Here is a 13,414-nt window from a genome sequence, read left to right as displayed (position 1 = left end):
TGTAAGAAAAGAGTGATTTGGTGCTGTGAGGAGATGGTTCAGGTGTACATAAGTCCTCACAGGGGACAAAAATGGGGACCGGGCTTCTGGTGTGACAGATGAGGTGAAAGACTGGGTGATCATAGTATGGACTGGATTGAGCAGCAAATGGGGGATGGGGATTTGGGACCTTCCTCAGTACAGTGAGGGAAAAGCAATCATATGTGTGGCTGGGCGGAAGAAGGTTGCTGAGTCCTCTTTGGCTGGAAGAGAGAGAATGTCCTCTGCAGAGCACAGGAAAGCAGAAAAATCCTTGGGCATGTAAAAGTGACATCATCTAGTTTTATTTTAAACAAGAAGCAGGACATAACATGGGAAATAAGGCTGGTGGAAGACAGCATACTTCACACTGGAATACTTCTGAAAAACAATTTATTGACTTTTGAGACTTTTAGATGGTTGAAGTAAATGAGTTGTGGTCATTTCTTAAAAAACACGGATCTGGAAGTCTCTTTCTCTTTAGTATAAAGTACATGATGGTGCTGAGATCCAGCAGTGCCAGTGGGTAGAAACTGCTGCTGAGCTGCTCGTTGTTTGTCATTTTTTTCCTCAAAAGACTTGGCAAGAAGGCTGTCTGGAAGTTTTTTATCCAACTGGAACCTCAGTTGACTTGGTGTGACTCTTCCCTTAGGATATGATGACATTGATCAACTCAAAAATATTAGGTAGCCCTATTTGAAGCTGGGCTATTTTCCCTGTTTCAGCTCTTACAGAAGTCTTTTGGGTCTGGCTGATATTTGAGGCCCACAGAGTTTGTGAACACAGGGTTTGTCTGAAAGGAAACAGGTATTTCTACTTTTTGTTGTATGTTAGAGCTTTGTAGTTACATTTTATTATGAAGCACAGGTTCTTATGCTTTGCATTTCTCCCATCTGAAAACTGTCTGAAGCCAGACAGTTACTTTTTATTGATTCCCTACATCTTTTAAAACATCAGGTGGCCCTCACAGATATTTTTTTTCTTTTTTTTTTTTTTTCCTTTTAGAAAATGCTTTAGCCTGTACAAGATGCGGTAACTTTATGGAAAGTGTAATGTGTGAAAACTGAGTTTACAAGGAAAGGGCCACAGAAATATTTGATACTTTTGGGGTTAAAATTGTGTCAATGTCATTTTAAAGGCTCAGCGAACTTTAAAGAAATGTGTGCAGGCTCTTCCAAATCATTATAATGTAACCTAAAATTTATCTGTAGAATGTCTTTGTACTCTAAAGTAAAAAGGAGTAATTGAAGCTTGCAGAAAGGAATGAGGAAAACACTAACTCTGGATGCTGCTGGTGACTGTGTGTATGGGATCATTTTTAATGATCTATAGCTTGCAAATAGTTGGAAAATTTTCTCTTTCACTTCACTGAAAAGAACAGCTTGCAGCAATGGATATATTTTACAGTTGTATCAAGTGCACAGTTACTAAGTGAGGATGGGAAGCCTGATAGTTTTACTTCTAGCAAAGCTGGCCTCCAGTCGATTTTATTAAAAGAATTTTATTTTTTTTTAAAGATGAACTGAAAAGAAAAACTCTTATTAAACAGAGCCAACTCATTGTATTGCTAACCACATTCCTGCAAAACTTCAGGAACTTCTTCAAGAAATCAGTGTAGTTTAAGTTTCTGTGCAGAGTGACTTGAGAGTACGAAGTACAGTTCTCTGTTCTAAATGTGATATGAATTATCACACTACTCTCTCTTTTAGCTTACGAATACAATTCTCTTACCTGGTGGTAGTTGTGACTTATGCATTAACCTGAACAGTTCCAGAGGTCCTCAGTCTTTACAGGTTGGTAAACAAATGTCATAGCACAAGGAAAGAGGCATCTGTCAGGAGTGTAGAGCGCTTGTCTTGCAGAAAACCAAAACATCTTTTTCCTTAGTTTATATAAAACCTTCTTTCTGTAGTATCCTAATATATTTTAAAATACAGGAAATTGTGTACAGTGCATTAAAACTTAATGCAGAGTGTGGTGGACCATTATTCTTTTTTTGCCAAGCTGTTCCTCTGACAGGATATGGGAATAGCATTAGGCTAGGAATAGGGTTTCTATCTTAAAAACAAGAGAACCCTCTCCTTCACCCCCCCCGCCAACCAAACAACCCCCTCCAAAACAAAACACATACACCACCCCCGCAAAAATCTAAAATACTGAAAATAATTTGCTTATTTAAATATTATATCTGGAGTATTTGTATAGGTGAAAAACTGTGTGTTGTGCAGCAATCAGTAGTTATGTATAATCAAGAGAATTAATATTTTTGTACTGGAAAATGCAAATATGACAATTTGCTGGGTAGACACAAAGAATAAGAGTAAAAAGGAAGCTGACATGTTTTTTAGAGTAGAATCAAAAGAGATTTTCAATAGCATATGAAAGTTAGTTTTAGTTAAACTATCTTTTTAATTATTGAAACATCCTTCATAGTTACTGTAAAATTGAAATTCTGTAAATGAGTACTTCATAGTTCTTTCATAAACATGGCACCTTTTACCTTACCTAGGAAGCCCCAAAATAATTATGTATTCGTTGAAGCTCAATGCCACTCCTCTTTAGTAGTGAAGAATGCAGGGAGTGCCTGCATGTCTTATACCAGAAGATGAAATTTCAGGTACATTATGAAACTGGAAAAGAATTATTATGAAGTCTGTGATTTTTGAAGTGTTCCTAGGTCATACTCTTTAAAAATATATGTATTTTATTCTGAGAATGGTTGATTTTCCTTCAGAATATTCTGTCCTATCCCTCATATACTAATTCTTTATTACTTCCCTTGCAGTTGTCCTTTAAGCGGTACTTCATAAATACGGAATACATAATATTATGTCAGAAGGCCCCAGACTCCGCCGCTATAGGTGGCCTCACAACTTGTTAGATTTTGAATTTAAACTGGGAAAAGTCTTCTAAGAATGTTACATTGCTATGGCTTATGAACTGGGGAAAGGGTCTTGAGCATGAGAGTTTGCTTTCTGCTTACATTCTATAGTGTATGTAATATAGATTGTATTTATAAATACATATATAGTGTAGTTTCCTGGAAATTCAGAAGTGGTATCTAAACACATGTATGCGGAGGAAGGCATTTGTTTGCATGTCATCTGTACTTTGTACAAGTCTAATGCAGACAGGGAAGTTATAGTTCACAGCTAGTGACTATTATTTCCAGATCTTCTGATTCCCTGTGCTTCCCTCCAGCGCCACATGTGTACAAATACCTGATGGGAAGGAGTAAAGAAGACTGATCCAGGCTCTTCTGAGTGGTGCCCAGTGCCAGGACAAGAGGCAATGGGCACAAATTCAAATACAGGAAATTCAACTTAAGCATAAGAAATTTTATTACTGTGAGAATGGTCAAAGACGAGACCAGCCTGCCCAGAGACCTTACGGCATTTCCATCTTTGGAAACATTTAAAACCCAACTGGACATGGCCATAGTCAGACTGCTGTAGTTGGCCCTGCTTTGAGCAAGGGGGATTGGACTAGCTAATCTGCCGGCATCCCTTCCAACCTCAGCTATTCTGCGTGTGATTCTCCATTTCCATTTTATTTTGAACGACGTGTTGGCTGCATTTCCTTTCTGATTCCCGTGTTTGTACACTGTCTTTTCAGACAGAGTCAACAGAAATCTTTATGCATACTGAGAAGCTGCACCACTGAGGGGGTTAGCACTGTTGCTTTCATATACAGTAGTTAAAAGTTCCTGTTCATTGAGAAATATAGTATAACAGCAAAATAGATATAGGGATTTAACTATAATTTTTGGAAGCTTGGGAGTCATAACTAACCATTCAGCTGTCCATTTTATATGTTATACTACAAGCATGGCTAAACTTCCATGTTAACATTTTGTACAGATCATATTTTTTCTCTTTTAAGGGTTCACTGGATTGTTTTCAATCTCTTAGCCAGCTGAAGAAGAATTTTAAAAGTCTGTTCTATTTGCTCAGCTAAAGAATACATTCATGTTGACAGGGTCTGTGCTCCTTTCCAGATAGTCTCTAGTTTAGCCATCCTTAGGGAAAGTGCAACTCTACTGTTTAATACATTAGAAAAAAAAGGATGGCACCTCACATATTTGAATGTTTATCTAATTTTTGACATAAGGAGGGACAGGCTCATTATAATTAGGATAATAAGTGGTACCAAACTGATGCAATTGTTGTTAAATATTGTGCAAAAAGGAAGTGCTGCTTAAATAGTAGAATCCATTAGTGTCTATTGTAAAGGGTCTGTGTATTCCCCTGGGCAATACTGTATCATCTGGAAATATTTGAAATGGAATGTATTATGATCATAGTGAAGCCTCAAGAAGTTGGGAGGACTTTGAAACTATAAGAGTTTGCTAGGTAAAATACCTCACTGAATCAGAACTGAAATAACCAGTGTTTGAGGGAGATAAATGTAATTTGCTGAATATATATGCTGAATATACATACTGAATATATATACCTTCTGCTTTGTATTCCTATTGCAATGCATATATAAAAGTGAGAGGCACTTTGAAGGGAGGTGTGGATAAGGCCTGTGAAGTTCCTGTCCTTAGCCTGATTAATACATCTATTTCATTTTTATGGGAGGAAAATGGTATGGCTGGTTTTTGCATCCTCAAATTCCCATCCTGATACCCTGTTCTGTGGCATATTATAAATATTTTGCTTTAGCCTTTTACACTTCCTTACTCTGTATGCTAGGTAAAAGTTTGCGTTCAGTCCTTATAAAGTTGTGAAATCTGAAATGCTGAATACCTTTTGAGCATTTGTCTCCAATATTGTTCCATGACAGAAGCTGATAAATCCTCTTCTGTTGGCAGTTCAGTTTTGCATTGAAATGGAATAACTTGCTGCAGCATTATGCAAGCAGATTAGATACACTTCAGGTTAGATTCTGGATTTAGCTTGTTTCATTAGGGACGGGGATAGATGTGTGAATGAAAAGACTTCAACTGCTGGGGTAGAGCATCTATCCATCTTTCTGTGACAGAGCCCTCAACTATCATGTGCCAGTGTATCCTGAGGCAGACGGCTTTCTGTTTCAGGACTTTGGCCCAGTTGAAGCAATTGGTAGGGTTGTGGTGGTTTTACTGTTCCTGACAGTTATCCCATGCAACAGCACATACTGTGTAAGGGCAGTATGGAAGACAGTCATTCAGAAAAAAGACATGGGCATTGTGTTGGACAAGCTGAACACAAGTCAGCAGTGCATGTATGTCATGAAAACCAGCCGCAAGTTGGGTTGTAGTAGGAAGAATGTAGACAACAGGTTGAGGGAAGTAAATTTTTTTGTCATCTTCTGTTACCATTTGTTAGTCTGCAGCTGGAGTACCATGTCCACCTTTGGGCTCCCAGCACAAGAAAGATGTTGTCCATAGAGTCTCCAGTGTGGTGTCACCAAGATGATTTCTGGAGCAATGATACATGAGGAGGGACTAAAGTGTCTGGATTTGTTCACTCTGTAAGGTTTGGGGGTGATCTTAGTGCTATCTTCAGATGTCTAGTGGGAGGTTATATAGAAGACCTCCCTTAGGGTTGGGCAGTCAAAGAGTGAGAAGCAACGGGCACAAGTTACAAGGGAAATCTGATTAGATATTAGAAGGAAATGATTTTTCACATATGATAATGATTAAGCGCTAGAAAAAGTGCCCAGAGAGGGCATATCATAGAACCATGGAATGGTTTATGTTGGAAGGGCTCTTAAAGATTGTCTAGTTCCAACCCCCCTGCCATATCCATCAGTGGAAATGCTCAGAGCTTAACTGGATATTGCTCATCCCTAACAACATGATCTAACTTGGAAGTTAGATTCAGCAACAAGTTTGAAGGAGGGTTTGCGGCCAAATAACTTATGGAGGCTACCTTCTAGACTAACTAATCCTGCAATTCTATCAGTCACCTAGGCTACCAAAAGCAGGGATGGTTCTTACGGAATTACCCAGCAAACATTTCCCTATCCCAGACAGTGTGTCACACATCCTGAATATGTCTCAAGCTTTTTCCTGTCAGTGGCTTCTGTAGTATCAACAGATGGCCCGCATGTTCTCACTACGGTAAATAACAAGCAAAACTTTTTGGTTGTGATGCAATGTTCTTTCTCCATTATTAAATGTATAGAATTTTCAGACTTAATATTTATCATAGGTAGGTAAATTTGTAAATGGAATAATTTCTATAAAAATTAACCTATAGAATGTTGCATGCAAAGTGCTTTTCAATTTGCAGTGGCATAGAAGTGAATTCAGCATCTTTCTCACTATGGGAAGCCCTTCTTTTTGCTCATTGGGTATAGCTCATGCTCTTGCTTTTGCCATTTCTTTACCTATGGTCTTCCAAAATATGATAAGAGAAGGATATAAGGATGTGCACAGACAGCATTTATTGGTTAATTACTTGACAGTCACCTTCTAGCTTAGTTCAGAATTTCCCTTTCTTGGTAGGGACACGACTTTATTCTGTTTCTCTGGACTGAGTCTGTCACATGTGCTTTCAGATCAATTGCAGATGGGAATAAAGAACCAATTGCTGTCGTAATTTATACAGGAATAAATGTTAATCAATTCTTTTAGTATCCCAATGCTAATCAGAGAGACAAGCCCTCTCTACAATCCAACATAGCAAAGTAGGTTTGAACTTTCTAGGCTAAATCAATTTAGAATGACTTTTTGAAAGTAAACAAAGTTCTTGAAGTGGTATTTCTCCTTCCGTCATTCCTGTCCTTTTGGGGCAGGGGCGTGGGGAGGAATTTTCCCAGCTGTCTTGATTCATTTTCCTTATTCTGCTTCTCTTTTTTTCTTCTGGGAAAGCTGACATCAGTGGCTGAGCATATCTGTGGGTTGATACAAAGTTTGCAGAATTGGTTTAATGGGGGGAAGCAACCTGTGCTTATGGGGACCTAATGTGTGCCCTCAGTGATGCAGATTGATGTACACAGTGCTCTTCACAGTTCTTGGAAAAATTAAGAATCTGAAATGCGGCATCAGACATTTGCTGTCTTTATGCACATCTGTCATGGTTTAACCCCAGCCGGCAGCTAGAACCACGCAGCTGCTCCCTCAGTCCCCCCAGTTGCGATGGGGAGAGAATCAGAAGAGTAAAAGTGAGGAAAAACTCATGGGTTGAGATAGAGTTTAATAGGTAGAGCAAAAGCCATGCACACAAGCAAAGCAAACCAAGGAATTAATTCATTGCGTCCCATCAGCAGGCAGGTGTTCAGCCATCTCCAGGAAAGCAGGGCTCCATCACATGTAACGGTTACTTGGGAAGACAAATGCCATAACCCCAAACATCCCCCACTTCCCTCTTTCCCCCCAGCTCTTTATACTGAACATAAATGGTGTTGAACTGTCATACAGTATGGAATATCCCTTTGGTCAGTTGGGGTCAGCTGTCCCAGCTGTGTCTCCTCCCAGCTTCTTGTGCACCCCCAGCCCTCATTGGCAGGGTGGTGTGAGGAGCAGAAAAGTTCTTGATTGCTTGGTGACAACCAAAACCACCAGTGTGCTATCAACACTATTCCCACCCCAAATGCAAAACACACCACCATCCCAGCCGCCAGTAAGAAAGTTAACTCTATCCTGACTGAAACCATGACAATGTCCCCACTTTTTCTGCCGTATCCATACTTTGCATAGAATCACCAGGAGTTGGAAACTTGAGCTATGAGGAGTTTGTTTTTGAAGAGCTGGAAGTCTGCACTCTGCAGGCATTTTCCGTAAAAATTGACCAGTGGGCTCACAAGCCTTTATCTCTGCTGCCTTGACCTCCATCATGGCACAAATACCAGTAGCCATTTGAACATGGCAGGGGTGTTGAGGGTGCTGATGACGAGGTGTCAGGGTGTCCTGCGGGTGGCTGGCAGAGCTCTGTTGATAGGACTGGTGGGGCTGCGCTTTCTGTAACAGAGAGATTAACAGTATCTGGAGTCTGAAATTGCCTGTAGAAGTGGAAATGTGCCTGGGAAAGAGGGGGAGGGAGCATTTTCCTTTCTAAACTCATCAGAGACAGAGGATGGGGCTGTCAATTGACTTTTAACAGCTGAAAATGCCTAATTTATCAAGCTGTTGCAATATTGACAGCTTCTTCTGTTTGCCTGAGCTGTTAGCCCTTCAGTGCTCAGCTTCTCTTCCTCATGTCTCTAATGTTTTCTCTTGCCGTCTAATTTTTAATCTCTTCTTACTCCTGCACTGTCTGCTCTCTCCCTGCCCTGAATCCCTCTGCCAGTTGTCTCTGACACGGTGCCTGTGAAGACCTGCCAGCTGGGCCGCATCAAGTCAGGAGACAAGATGTGACTTGGAAAGTGAGGTGGACAAGGTTTATATTTTATAAATTATTGCTTTAATTTGTACACCTCCGTTTCTTTCACTTGATCTTTTTTTGCCACAGGAAAAGGCTGCGATGTCTTAAAGCAAACTTTGTTTTATGTCTGCCCAAGAGAAGTGTGGCTCTGGCTGCTGAGTGCTCTCCTCACACCGGCATTGAATCAGAAGTAGAACATCAAAGAGGTCTGGGGGAGGCTGTTCTCCACACCTGCTACAGAGTGCTCATTACCAGCCATAGCACATTTTCTGGGTGCCATCACCAAAGAGCCAAGTGAAGCTCCGGCAGGATGGCTGGTCCTAAACAAGCGGTTGCCCAGCAGGTATTCTGGTAATTCTGAGAGTTGTTGAGGAGCTGCATGGAGAGTGAGAGGTACCCGCAGGAGATGCAGGAGGTGCATCGCTGTGGTGTCTCCTGCTGCCTCTGAAGGCTGAGAGGTGGGGAGCTGGTAGGTTTGGCAGGGACAGCAGAACAGGAGGATATTCCCTTCCCCAAGCATGCAGTTTGAGAGGAAAAAGAAAAAGAGGCAACATGTAATAGAATTTGTTATTACTTTAACAGAGTCAGCATGAATAAATATATAAAAAAAAAAGCAGCATGGATTAAAATGGAGGTGTTAAAGCCAGTGTTTACTGTGGACTCGAAAGGTCTATGAAGTTCCTGTAGAATCTTGTAAAATGATTGTATTGCAAGTAAGCAACAAAATCTAGCAATATAGTTTAAAAAAAAATGCAGGCTAAGCTGAACAGTTTAAATGTGTGCATAGGCAGATGTAACTGGAAATTCTGTTTATTCTGTGAACATAAAACCTTTGTTTCGGTACACCACCATCTGCCTTTGAGGTCCTTGTCTGCCTCGGTTTCAGTTAAAATTGTCAGGGAGCAGTGAGAGCTGCCTGATCCCTAAGGGATGGGGAGCCGAGGGTGTCCCTCACCCATGGGGCACAGTCCCAAGGGGGTCTGCATCCAGAGCTGGGTGCAGGCTCCATTGACAGCCCCAGGCCGGGGGAGTGATGACCCAGGTCCAGGGTCCATCCAGGAGACAGGGCTGGAGACCGGCACGGCTGTGGTGTTGCTGGGGCAGGCTCTGCTGGCCCCCAAGCTGAGCTGAAATGGAGTCCTGGGCCGTGGGCAGTGTGGGGGGAGGCTGGGCAGGGGCAGCAACACCTATCCATGGATACTCAACAGGGTCCTGACAAAAATAAGCAATAATACTTAGTACTGATGTTTTCTAAAGCTTATTATTGTCAGTGTTTTAGGCAGTGAGTTTGTACTGGTGTGATACCGGGGTACTTTAGATGGGTAGGCCAATTCTGCCTTTCCCTTTTGATCACTGTGCACAGCCTTCTCTCTTTGGAAGTTCGTCAGCCTCTGGTCTCAATAGGCCTTTTAAAAAATTGCTTTACATACTTACTGTTTCCATATTTTCTCCCAAACATTTGTCACGTTAATTTTCCCCCTCCCAGAACTCTGATTAGTTACATGAAGAGAAGTGACTTTGGTATTAATGATGCCATTATATACTACACTGAGTCCATTAATAAATTAATAATGCTGTGTCTTGTTTGTTTATAAATGAGGCTCACCGAGGGCTGTTTCAAATGAAAAATACCACTGATTGCTCGTAATTTAATCTAGTGAGTTTTTATGCATGTGAGGCAAAGTCAATTAGCCCTAACTGAGAGATTTCTAACTCCCAACTAGATTTCAAGTTTAATGCAAATAATTTAGTTAAAAATAGCAACATGGAAGAATGGCAAAAAGAAATTTACCAGAGTTCTTTGGTTTTGAAAGCCATTTTTAATACTTATTTCTGTTTTGAAATGTGTCTGTCTTTATGCCTTCTTCTTGTGTGTCTGAAGAGCATAATTTACTTTTTGTATCTATTCCTAAATTTGAAATTTATTTGGATTTTGTTGACCTATCCTAGCACCAAAATCTGGAATTCTCCTGTAATACAAGATAAAATGTCGTTAGGCAGCACAATTTATCAACAAAAGCCTGTAAACTGCAAAGTTGTGCAAGCCTTTATTTTCTTCTTTCTTTGTCAGCTTTTTGCATTGTTGATTGATTTGCTGTAGTGCTGCTGTCAGTAGTTTACCAATAGTCTGGTAGAATCTCATGACTGGCATTTTGCCTTTTTAAAAACCATCTCATTGCTACAGTAAAGAATTTGAACCTCTAAATCAGGCATCATAGCTGTTAGCCTCCTTTTATTATTATTAATGTGCTTTTGGGAAAGGAATATTGAACAATAATTAGGAGCAAGTAAAGTACTGGAATAAGCTTGAAAAGGTCAGTCTCCAGGCAAGAGGCCCTCCGTATGTTATCTTCATTTATTTGTATATTCTAATTGTTATTAATATAGTAACATGCATGAATTCGTATTTTCAAATGGAGTTTAAAATGCTGCTGTAGGTCACGCTCTTAAAAAAATCAGTAATTATTTGCAAACCACACCTCAGCAGCATGACTGATATTCAGTTTAGTTCTTAACCACTTTATTTTAATGCTGTTACATGTTTTTTCTTGAGTGGTAACAAATATTATGAAAATATTTTCTCATAATTGTAGAAAAAATGTGATACTTGTACTATATAAATTCTGTTGTAAAAATGTAGATTAAATGCAATTTTATTTTATGCCTAAGGAACTTTAGGTAAAGAAGTAATGACAGAATTTGAGGGAAACTTTGGAGAAGTTGATACTTCATAGCAAGCAACTTCAACATGCCCAGGTAATACTTCTGGAGGAAAACCCATTTAAGCACTGGATGATGCTGTGGGATATCAGATGTTTTTACAGTATTTTTTAATGTTGTGCAGGTATGTGTATTGTTATAATCAAGAACCAGGAAATCTGAGATGAAGCTGTAGGAATATTAAGTGATCATGTAAGATTTCTCTCTTTTTAGTCCTGAGTGATAATAAAATAATGAACTGGCTTTGATATAAAAGCATTTGGTGGCTTATTGCTCTATATATCTAATGGGCCTTCTTTAACATGTTCTTCTACTGATAATTTGTAAGCTAGAGGATCAGGCAATATAAGATGCTTTCAGATTTTTCACTACTGATTCTTAAAGGTACATTTTCCTTCTAGTAGCAATCTGCATATATGCATGCATTATGCATGTCTGAGATTCTAGTACTAGTATATTTGTAAGATACTTTAGAGGCTGCACATTCCTCATGCATTCAGCCCCTGAGGTCGCTGCTGATCTCTGTGTATATTTGAAATAATGAAGTATAGAAGATGTATCTCGTTTAGGCTTTTAAAGTGTAATTATCCCATAAAGGAATTTCTAATTAAGTGGATTTTGTAAAATTATGGGAGAGGAAAAAGATTGCAGACAGGAAGTTCTACAAGTTGAGAAGGCAGCAGTGAAAAGTCCTTCATCAACAAAGCATTTTTGTCAGAATTCTTAGGTTTTTGTCAGTATTTAAAAATTAAAGACCAGCCCAGAGAACATATTTAACAATAAGAAGTAGAAGGCAAAGAACAGGGGTTTTTTTGTGTGTTTTTTTGTTTATTTTTTTAAAAGAAATATTAGAAACCCCAACAATATCCGTTATAAAAAATTAGATTCCTTTCCCTATATCTCTAAGTTGCATGCATGTATTTACATTATCCAGGTGACAGCTTGTAATACTTCTGGTTAGTAAATGGCAGCAAATATTGTTTATTAGTACACTTAGGACTGAATAAATGCTTTCAACTAGAATGTGACAATTGGAAAATATCATACAGTTACTAAGCTGAAGATGAAGCCAGTATTCTTCGTTAACCATTTAACAGTAAATGTAAATGTGAGCATATTAAGCATTATTTAGAGGTAGTGTGTATTTTACATCTAATTTATGAATCATAGGTAGACATTAATGAGTTTTCAGAAGGGACATTACTTTTTATTAAACTCTTTATACTCTTTAGTATCCTTTTGCCAAAAAGCCTGAGAAGTCTCATCTGCCAAAACTTTTACTTCAGCACAGTTTTTCATTTCCAGTGCCTAGCAGCATCACCTTGGGGAATCTGACATGACTGTGTAAATTGAAACAGTAAGTCTATAGGAGGCAATTTTCCTTTAGGAGCCTAACTGAGGGAGGTGCAGGTAAAAATGAAAAAAAATATTTCTTGGACAGGTAACATTTTGGGAGGTCACTTTGTAGTCATCTCAATTCCTCTCTCTCCAGAGACTAGTTTGTAGTAAAAATATTTCTTCCAGAACAGCCTATTTCTCTTGGCTACATTGCTCTTTTTTGTTTTCTTTCCCATGGGTGAGATGGAGAGAAGAAAGTGTGGTGGAGAGAAATAACAGCAGTACTTATTTTCATAAGCTAGAATTCACAGATGGCAGAGAAAAGTGGTGGACAGCCCTATTTTCACTACTGTAGAGTACGTGTGTGCAGTATTAACTTATGTGCATCCCCACACCTGTATTACGCGGTAGATGTGCATGGAGCAATTCGTTAGTCACTTACGCACCCTTCATATTCAAGCCAGGTGCTAACTGGTCTCTGGTCTCTAGCTCGATACCCCTATTTGGAATAAACTCTCTAAACTTTTCTTTAATGGATATAAACTCTTACAGGACTGTGTCCACATAAGCAACAGAAGACAATATTTAGGATTAGTTCGGAATAAAATTTTCACCAGTCTGTTGGGATTATTCTTAATCCTCTATGTGTGATTTGTGTTGAAGTATAATACTTATGTGTATCTGAAGTTTTGTATTGTTCAGCAGTACTTACTCTGTACTTTTGTGATAACTATTTCAGGCAGGTGTCTTTGCAGAACTTTCCCACTCAAGTTTTCTACTTTAATACAGTTGCTGTCCGTAATTATTTTAAAAGCTAAAGGTCATATTTAGCCTTCATTGATGTCAGTGGGATCAGACCTAAAATGAGTGAATTTCATATAATGTATGTTACATGAAATATGCAAGGGTACCTGTGATTTAAAAGTTTTCTATTGTCATGAACTTAGGTTGCTTAGGGGTGTTGTGTGGGAATGATGCGTGTTATCCCAAGTGATGCACTGGCATCTTACTTGTATGTTAGTTACTTTAATAGTAAATTGAAG

The sequence above is a fragment of the Charadrius vociferus genome, unplaced genomic scaffold (assembly GCF_000708025.1).
Source record: "Charadrius vociferus isolate BGI_N301 unplaced genomic scaffold, ASM70802v2 scaffold72, whole genome shotgun sequence".
In the NCBI taxonomy this organism is placed as follows: Eukaryota; Metazoa; Chordata; class Aves; order Charadriiformes; family Charadriidae; genus Charadrius; species Charadrius vociferus.
Note: the sequence above shows the minus strand (reverse complement) of the source record.